This window comes from Dysidea avara, chromosome 4 (genome assembly GCF_963678975.1).
Source record: "Dysidea avara chromosome 4, odDysAvar1.4, whole genome shotgun sequence".
Lineage (NCBI taxonomy): Eukaryota > Metazoa > Porifera > Demospongiae > Dictyoceratida > Dysideidae > Dysidea > Dysidea avara.
In genome coordinates, this window is record NC_089275.1 from 7,231,107 (window position 1) to 7,241,482 (window position 10,376).

The following is a 10,376-nucleotide window of genomic DNA, read 5'->3' on the forward strand; positions in this document are numbered from 1 at the left end:
ATCTTCCTGTAGAGAGATCAGCTAGAAGAAATTACCTTGTAGAGAGTTCAGTTACAAAGAAACCACCATGTAGAGAGTTCAGCTGCAAAGAAATCACCCTGTGGAAAATTCAGCCACAAACAAATTGTCCTGTAGAAAGATCAGTTAGATGAAGTTACCTTGTAGAGAGTTCAGCTACAAAGAAACCATTCTGTAAAGAGCTCAGCTGCAAACAAATCACTTGCACAGAATTCAGCTACAAACAAATCACCCTGTAGAGAGATCAGCTAGAAGAAGTTACCTTGTAGATTGTTCAGCTACAAACAATTCACCCTGTAGAGAGAGCAGCAAGAAGAAGTCACTTTGTAGAGTATTCAGTTACAAAGAAACCACCATGGAGAGTTCTGTAATAAATATATGTATTAGATATATAATTTGTACATTTACTGATAAAATCAGAAATATTTAAAGTACATTTGCTTCATCTTTTCTTCTTCCTGTGGTAAAGAAAAAAAGACAGGTTTAAGAAGTCCCAAAGCTGGACTATGGCTGGCTTTGGGGTATACAGATACAAAAAGAAGTGAAATCTAACCCAAAACAGCCAAGCTGTAAAAAAAGTGTGTGGCCCTCAAAAAGGCTATGGTGAAAAAAGATGTGAAATCCAAGGTGGCGGCCAAGAAATGGCTGTGATGGTAGGTTAATGGTAAAAAATTTAACAACGGCAATTTAGGTGAATTTTTTGCCAAGACCAAGCGGCACAAAAATTCACCTGAATTGTCATTATTAAAATTTTTACCATTAACCTACCATCACAGCCATTTCTTGGCCGCCACCTTGGATTTCACATCTTTTTTCACCATAGCCTTTTTGAGGGCCGCACACTTTTTTTACAGCTTGGCTGTTTTGGGTTAGATTAACTGTATGCAGTATAAGGCATTTAATTAAACTCGTCACAGTGAGATAACTGAGTTGACAATTCTTAGCCTCAGATCATCAATGCACAGGCATGAATAAAATACACTGGAATGGACTAAGAAAAATCACCTTAAAATATCAGCATTAAGGTTACGGAATAGTTTTATATGCGTGGGCGGAACAAATTACAAAACCTGCTTTAAAACCAATCAGGGATAAATAATTTCAACAACTGTGTCGTGTTAGCATTACAACTAGCTAATTGTGCTTGTTTGTTTTTACTGCAGAACAACGACTGTTCTTGGGTGTGTGGTCTACAATAGAGCGATGTTTTATAAAAACGCGCCGCCAAAAACCAGACTAACAGATTACTGAATCCTTATAATTTCAACACAAGTGACTAAAGAACTAAAATATGGGTAAGTGGAATTATAGGAAAATTACTGAGCCTCTTTCACAATTCATTCTGGACCGGGGTACCAATTCGGCTATTGTTAAAACAGAACAGCTATCTCGCAAGTCCGCAATCCGCAATTCCAAATCTTCCAACTATTCGGATAGATCTTCCAGTTTGCGTACCCACTTAGATCCCTCCTCTCAACGCGCTTTAGATCTAGCCTCAGCCAAAGGGGCCTCCAACTGGCTTACCACCCGGCCCCTACAGGAACATGGCTTTGCACTGCATAAGTCCGCGTTTCACGATGCCGTGGCGGCACTACGTTATGGGTGGTTTCCTCAGCGGACTCCTGCTCACTGTGCATGTGGGACTTCCTTTTCAGTGGAGCATGCTTTATCCTGTCCCAAGGGTGGCTTACCTTCTATCCGACACAATGAGATCAGAGATCTAACTGCTACCCTGTTGACTGAAGTATGCTCTCAGGTAGCTGTTGAACCAGAGCTCCAGCCAGTTTCACAGCAGGACTACCCTGCTTCTGCCAATATCCAAGATGGTGCCCGTCTTGACATCGCCATGAATGGTTTTTGGGGTGGAAGAAGTGAAAGATGTTTTGTGGATGTGCGGGTGTTCAACCCTCTGGCTGCTTCTAATGCGTCCTCATCACTGGCCTCCTGTTATCGGAGGCACGAGAACATTAAGAAACGTGCGTATGCTCAGAGAATTCGTGAGGAGGAGCATGCCTCTTTTACCCCCCTGGTAATGTCTGTCTCTGGTGGTCTGGCTCATGAGGCTTCTGTTTTTTTTTTTTATCAACGCTTGGCTCATCAACTTTCAAATAAGTGGGGCGATGATTACTCTGTTGTCATGGGGTGGTTAAGGTGCTGTCTATCTTTTTCTCTCTTGCGGTCCTCCATACAATGCATCCGCGGAGCCCACTCATCCATCGGTCACTATGTTAAGACTCCCCCAATTGTGGAGCTGATTCGGGCAGAGTCTCAGTTTGCCGTGGACTAAGAAAGTCCCGGTTTGTCCAGCACAGGCCATTTATGTGCTGGGGGTGGTAGGCAAGGGCAGTCCATCAAGCCCGGGAAAAAAAAATAATAATAAAAAAAGGAATTATAGGAAAACGGGAACACGGGAACGGAAAGCGGGAACGGAAACGACCAGCGGAAAATGGCATGTACTTGGCAACGTACATCATGGGTAAAATCGCCTCGCTAAGTGCGCCTTCGAAATAACGCATGCCATTGGAGCCCAAAACAACCTGAGTAGCCTAAATAACATTTTCATCGTCTTTCTCCGGCAACTTCTGTTCTATGCCCTGAGTAAGTGTTTCATGCTTAATGAATTACCAGAAGTCAAGTAGCAGCCTCTTGTAGCTAATAGTGATTAAATTACACAAATTTTAACGTACAGCGTTCGAGCGTTAATCGGATGGCTGCAGGTTCGAGGCTGCCTAGGTCCAGTCATGGATTTTTTCTTCTTTCAGGCTCCTACTTTTCAAACATACTTAGTGCAGTTAATATAAACATCTTAGACCTTTATAAGGCTTTCTGGTATACAGGCTCTGCCTTTACCAGGTACTTTAATCATAACAAGCCCCACTTCTTTCCCAGCGGAAGTTGCGGTTACGCATTTTACCACAATTTTGTGACGTAATAGTATCCGTCTATTGCCAAAATGTGGTAACCTAACTGGATAGCTATTAGCTAGGGTCCGCAACGTGAACTTTCGACCTCCGAGAATCAACTACCAAACCACCCACAAATGCTAGGCTAGGTACCACTTAGAAAATGCCAGATTAACGTTATTTTTAATTAACGTCTTGTCATGCAAGTCGGCGAATATGCTTACAAATTACGAGATTTTTTGATATATCTTCAAGGAAATGTCTTTTAAAGCTACAATACGCGCTCTCAACCTTTCTTACTAACTGTACTCTAAACTAAAACCATCAATGGCTGCATTGTCTGGAGCAATTTCCAGCCGCAGCATCGCGAAAATGAAATTTTGGACTCGAAAAAAGTTTCAATGCCACTGGAGCACACAGTAGCGATGCCAGAGTAACCCTCCCAAGTCAAACTGGTCTGGCATGGGTCCAACTACTACCACACCAAATATCATCGAATTCCAAAATTGTTTGCCATCTGGCTGAGCTCGACGGCTGTCAAAAATTCGTCAAAAATGCCGATTTTATTCACTGACGGGAACTTTTGCTAGCCAGATGTGCTAGTTTACTTCTCAAAAGCTTGCTAAACCCATAGCCTGGAGCTTTCATTCATAGGATTGGTCTGGTAGCTCTTCAAGCGACCTCAAAAACCGCCAAATGCCGATATCCACGAATTTTGTCGATATCGACTAATTTACAATGCGTTAAAGAAATTTTGCACATCAAACGTGATGCTTTGCCTCTCTAAAGTCATGCTGCATCCTTGTTTAGTTATATTCGTCCATAGGGTGGCAATGGCAGCTCTCTAATCGAGGCCAAAATCCATCAAAATGCCCATCTCACCATTTGTCATTAGTTTTAGAAAGTTTTACAAGTCAAACATGCTGGTTTGCCTCTCTACATCTTTACTGGACGTTTCAATCACCTTCGTCTGTGTAGACACTTTCTCAGTTCAGTCTCTTGAAAATGCCAGAGTACGCCAATTGGGCCGCGGCGCAACTATCAACACCAGGGCCGCCCACAGGGGGGCAACTGGGGCATTTTGCCCGGGGCCCCAGCCTGAAAGGGGCCCTCTGAAGGGCCCCCTGAATACCTGTTTAAAAGATCGATATACTCTAATAGAGCAGTCAGATCTAAATACTCTAATAGAGCAGTCACAGTATTCTTCAGAGGAGCAGTGTAGCAAGCTTATAGATAAGGAGATATGTAGAGTACAATATTTAGAGCTAAACTAACTCCATTTTCGCTCTATTACATTTCTGCTGGTTTTCCTGTCATTCTTGTGTGGAACCAATGAAACAAAATAGCTAAGCATTAACTGGTGTTGATGGTTGCGCCTAATTGGCGTGCTCTGGCGTTTTCAAGAGACTAAAGAAAGCTTCCAACACAGACGAAGGCTAGTACGAAGGTGATTGAATGGTCCAGCAAGGATGTAGAGAGGTAAACCAACATGTTTGACATGTAAAATTTCCTAAAACTAATTAATGACAAATGGTGAGATGGGCATTTTGATGGGTTTTGGGCTCGATTAGAGAGTCGTCAGTGCCACCCTATGGACGAATATAACAAAACAAGGATGCAGCATGCCTTTAGAGAGGCAAAGAATCACGTTTGGTGTGCAAGATTTCTTTAACGCATTGTAAATTGGTCAACATCGGCAAAATTCGTGGATATCGGCATTTGGCGGTTTTTGAGGTCGCTAGAAGAGCTGCCAGACCAACCCTATGAATTAAAGCTACTGGCTATGGGTCTAGTAAGTTTTTGAGACATAAAGTAGCACATATGGCTAGAAAAAGTTTCCGTCAGTGAATAAAATCGGCATTTTTGACGAATTTTTGACAGCCGTCGAGCTCAGCCAGATGGCAAACAATTTTGGAATTCGATGATATTTGGTGTGGTAGTAGTTGGACCCATGCCAGACCAGTTTGACCTGGGAGGGTTACTTTGGCATCGCTACTGTGTGCTCCAGTGGCATTGAAACTTTTTTCGAGTCCGAAATTTCATTTTCACGATGCTGCGACTGGAAATTGCTCCAGACAATGCAGCTATTGATGGTTTTAGTTTAGAGTACAGTTAGTAAGAAAGGTTGAGAGCGCGTATTGTAGCTTTAAAAGACATTTCCTTGAAGATATAGCAAAAAATCTCGTAATTTGTAAACATATTCGCCGATTTGCACGACAAGACGTTAATGAAAAATAACGCCAATCTGGCATTTTCTAAGTGGTACCTAGCCTAGCATTTGTGGGTGGTTTGGTAGTTGATTCTCGGAGGTCGAAATTTCACGTTGCGGACCCTATATTAGCTATATAATATATAATATCTATGGTGGTAAATTCGTGGAACAAAATTAATTTTCGTGGTTTAGACATCGACCTCCATACAACTTGTACAGGAACTACAAAAGATTTAAGTTTCTTGGATAAAACGCCCACGAAACCCACGAAAAGAACGAGGTGCTTAAAATACGTGTCGGTGAGAAGTCCAATGCCACAATACAAAACGTTTTCGTTCTTTCCACCAGACCTGGTACAGCAGCAGCCAATTCGTGGCTATGTGGTATCACCAATCATGTGGAAGGGTAATACGTACCATACTAGAAGTACTAGCTACATTAACGCTTTGTTTCAAATGAAAAGTATGTGACAAGTATCATGAGTAACTACTAGGTTACATGTCAAGGAACTGCCTATACAAATTAAATAGAAAATCTGTTGGCTAGTTGATGTTCAAGTTAAACTGTTCGCTGATATGTCTAATGTGTACATCAGTTAGTTTAGCTTTGGTTGTTGCATCTACTCTAATATGAACTGCTGGGTTAAAATCACAAAAGTGGGGTGATATACATGACATCTTTGCATGGTAGTAAACATTTCTAGGCTCTCAACTCAATTGGTGCATTCCTGTGTTTGGGTTTTGGAAAAGCACCTTTTCCTTGTGTTGAAGTATTAGTGGTGGTGGGCGCTCTATCTTCCCTCTGCAGCCATTGCACCTCGATATGTTACCATGAGCAAAATCAATCCAAAATGGCAATGCAACAGGAGGTGGTTGTTGTGACTGTACAGCTGCTACATTTAGATGAACAGGTGGCATTGCAGCAACAAGACCAAGGCCAGGGGGTGTACAGGGAATAAGGGGGGGTGGAACTCCAGATATAAATCCAAAGTGATGTTGTGGCACTTGTGGAGATTGCATAGGAGGTGTGGCATTAAAGACATTTGTCTGGACATTTGGATGTCGTGAAACTTGTTGTCCCAGTGCACTACCAACAGGTACTGATGTGTTATAGAATTGCTGAAATGATAGATTGGAACCTACCACTGAACTCTGTGATGCTGAACCACATTGAGACTGGGCTACTACACCATAGCTACTGCAGACTGAACTACCAGTACTTTATGATGTACTTTGTGATGAAGTTCCCATCATTCCAGAATCCATTGTTGCAGACAGAGAAGTTTCCTCACCCACATCCACTGGTGGTATATGACTAGTGAAATCTGCTTCATCTGTGACACTATGGATGACCCGAGGAGTCTTCTTAGAAACACCTTTCTGTTTTTTCTTTCCTGCAGAAGATGGCTTGCCACTGTCAGCTAGAGCTGTAAAAATTAGGTTTGTACTTCAACCTTTTATACTATTCTACTAATGATTCGATCCCTGTGCCTTTAAGGCTAGCTGCAACTGTGTGAGCACAAAGTTTGGAGGATTTGTAACCCAGGCATTCTTCATCACACAGATAACCACCACCTTTGGCAGGTCGAACATAATGAGGTCTTTTTCCACTGTTGCTTCTTACAATGTATGCTGTATCATCGCCGGGAGCATTTGTGATTGCTGCATCCTCCACAATTGATCTGGCTCAGCTCCAGATAGTTCTAGCCGTATTTACAAGTAGTGTTAGAGCTTCAAGTGGTGAAGGTTTTTCTTGCATGCTACCACTGTTAGAATTAATTTCAACTGTTGGTATAACAGAAGCTTTCATAAACGATGATATTTTACCCAGTCTCTGTTTGCTTGACATTTTAAACCACTTTTGTTGATCACATGCCAACTTGGAATACTGGGATACCAAATGATATTCCCCATGTGATGCTACTGCTTTTTCAACCTCACTTCGCTGATTTGTTATTAGTGCCTTCATACTGTCAACAAAATCTGGCAATGCTGAAGGTTTGCAGTGAAGATACTGCTTTAGAATGTTATTTTTGGATTCAATGTCCTTTGTGTAATATGGGGAAGGTGGGCAACCCAAACCAGATTTTTCTCGTACTGGGCGTAGCATAGACTTGGCTATGACTTCTCTGCAGTATACCTTGAACCATGAATGAAATTCAGGAGGGAAATTAAATGGGATTTCAAGGTCATCCCACTTCTTTCTAACTGATCCAACTTGTTGTCTAGATCGGATTCACTGCTAGCATCAACCAGACCAAATTGCAATTGAATTGGATCACCGAATATGTCCTTTTTGTATTCCTTGACTGCTGCAGCACCTATACTAAACTCACATAATTTCTGCTCAATATTCTGACAGAAATGAAGAAAACAGCGTAAATGTATAGCCTCAGGAAAAACAGCAGAAAAAGCTTTTACCAAAGCTGCCTCACCATCTGTTCCAAAACAGTGTAATTTGACTAATTGTGGTTGTTTGCTAACCAATGAAGATGCGAAAAAGTGATAAGCTTCAAAATCTTTCTTCACATGAATAAACAAAGGCCCAAATAGCACTGGATGCGTGGATACATGACCATGTTTGGTTAGTAGCAAATGGCGATATGTAGTGACTGTAACATCAAATGATCCAAGATTAAAAGTAGGATCTATACCCAATGGACTCAATGTAGTTGAAGAAGAAGCACAAGATCTGACACGTTTAATACCCAATCAAATGCTAATACCATCATGGGATATGGTGCACCAGTCACTATTCTGACAAAAGCATCTGGTGACTTACTGCTTTCCCCTTCTTTGCACATGGTCATCAGACTAAAAAGTGGATTGGAATCAGTTTTGAAAAGCTTTTTTCGTATGTCATCTACTTGCTGTCGGCCACAAGGTATTCCTGCAGCTGACAGGGCTGTGGTTACATTGCCTGTAGTGTTCTCTACTAAGGTGATGGCATGCTTGGCTGTGTTTGTTGAAGACACACACTTTAATTTTTCCATTACACTTGGCATGGTACGAACATAGCTCTCTGATTTAACTGAATTGCCATGTGGAGCCACCTTGATTTTGTGCTCTTTGTCTGTAAAAGTATACTGCAATAAGGCAAGGTTTAAGGTGTCATTATCAGAATCTATGAAAGAAAAAGAGATAGGCATATAACATTGTGTTAAAATTTAAAGCACATATGTGACCAGATTTGCGAAAAGGGGTCTTTCACACACATCTAATTTACTAACTTTGACGACTCATAACTTCAGATCGGTATATGCTATTGACATGAAATCTGGTAAGTGATAAGTACCAACATAAGTTAATGGATGAAGAAAGTTTCAACTATATAATTATGTTTTTCAAAATCTAAGTTATGGTCTTTCACGTTCATAGAATTGGATGTGTGTGTGGAAGACCCCTTATCGTAAATCTGGTCACATATTTATTATGCACCTATCAATGTCAAGCCCCACCCCCAGGGTTCCTATATACCTACTGGGGATTTGACATCTACACTTGCCCCACCCCTGGGGCTTTTGATGGTGGCAGTTTGCTGAACCAAAAATTATTTAAATAATAAGTAAATCAAATCCCCTACAAAAAAACTCCTCTATCGAGGTGGGGACATAGTGGGGTTTTTGACAAGCTTCTTTTCCCCCAGTACTGGGGAATTTGACACTAGACTTTGTCAAATCCTCTGTAGTGCCCCACCCTACCCGGGGGTAAGGGTGGGGCATAACATTGCTAGGTGCATTATGATGTTTATGGAGTATATAGCTATGAACTACACTTTACAAAATTAAGAATAAAACTCTAACAGTGTGCATAAATTTGCTTTGTTGAAAACCTGACATGTAGTATTGCATTAATTGTCACCGCTGCATGCAATTTGTAACACTTTCTTACAAAACATACTACCAAACCACTGTTAATCACAATAATATTAATGGAATTCATTTAAAATGGTTATATATGCGTTTTGTGCTAATTATACCTTCCATGGTGACTATTATCCTGTTCAGGTCACTACTAGATTTGTTTATTGTGTACCTCTTTCATACACGGTAGTGGGGTAACTGTGGAGGTGTTGAAAGGTCCTTGCCAATGACCGTAATCCATCCAGTTTCATCTACAGTTATCCATCTGCGATAGCTGCCTTTCTATTTCCACGCACCCATGTCATCACATACTATATCCTTGGGGTCAGCTAAGTTGGTCATGTCAACAACATATACCGAATTGCAGTTTACATCAAAGGGCACTCGTGAACATAAAATATGTTCAGATAGGTCAGGGTGAAGGAGAATGTCAACACACTGTGCTGTAGATAGTTGCTTGTTTGCTTGGGAATATATAGGAAGTCCTGACAAACTGTGTAGAACTTCTGAGGCTCATCACATGAAGTAGATGGATTCTTCCTGTGATGTAAAAAGTAATTCATGATGCTTGCTTTATCTACAGCATACACCAGTGTCACAACATCATGACATATGCAGTTATAAACATTATTATTTCTTTTTCAATTTTTTTTGCATATTTTACAAATAAGGCCATCATTACTTTATTCCATAGGGCCCCTCTCAACCCATAAAGGGGGGCTTTCCTCCTCAGAATGATATATAACCAAACTTCTTGGAAAGCTTGATATGTAATAGTTGTAACACAGGCAGGAGTGCATTGCCTGATATGTACGCACAATTCCCAAGAGCATGCAGTACCCAAGGGCAAGTGCATACATATATATATAGAGGGAGTGCATACATTTGTAGCCAGTGTTGGGAGTAACGTGCTACTTATGTAATGCGTTATGTAATATTATTACTTTTGTGGTAACAAAGTAATATAACGAAATACGCTATAAAAACAGGTAATATAACTCAAGTTACTTTACTTGCAAATGTAACGCGTTACCTAAGTAATATAGTTACTGTAACGAATCTAATATTACATAATATTATTACTAAAAGTAACGAAGTTACTAATCTCGTTAGTAATGCACTGAGTAACGCCTAGCCACAACGAAGTAATGAAGCCTACTAAGTGAGGCTTATTCACCAGCTACTTACTTATATCAAGACTTGCACATTGTCCAACAACGCAATCGTGTCACGTGATAAGGTGGTAGTTTCACACGTGACAGCTTAAGGCTATGGACACAAAGTAATATAATATGTAATATTATTACAGTTACTTTATTTTATGGGTAATATGTAACTGTAACTAAATAGTTCAGCTGCAAGTAATATGTAATATGTAACT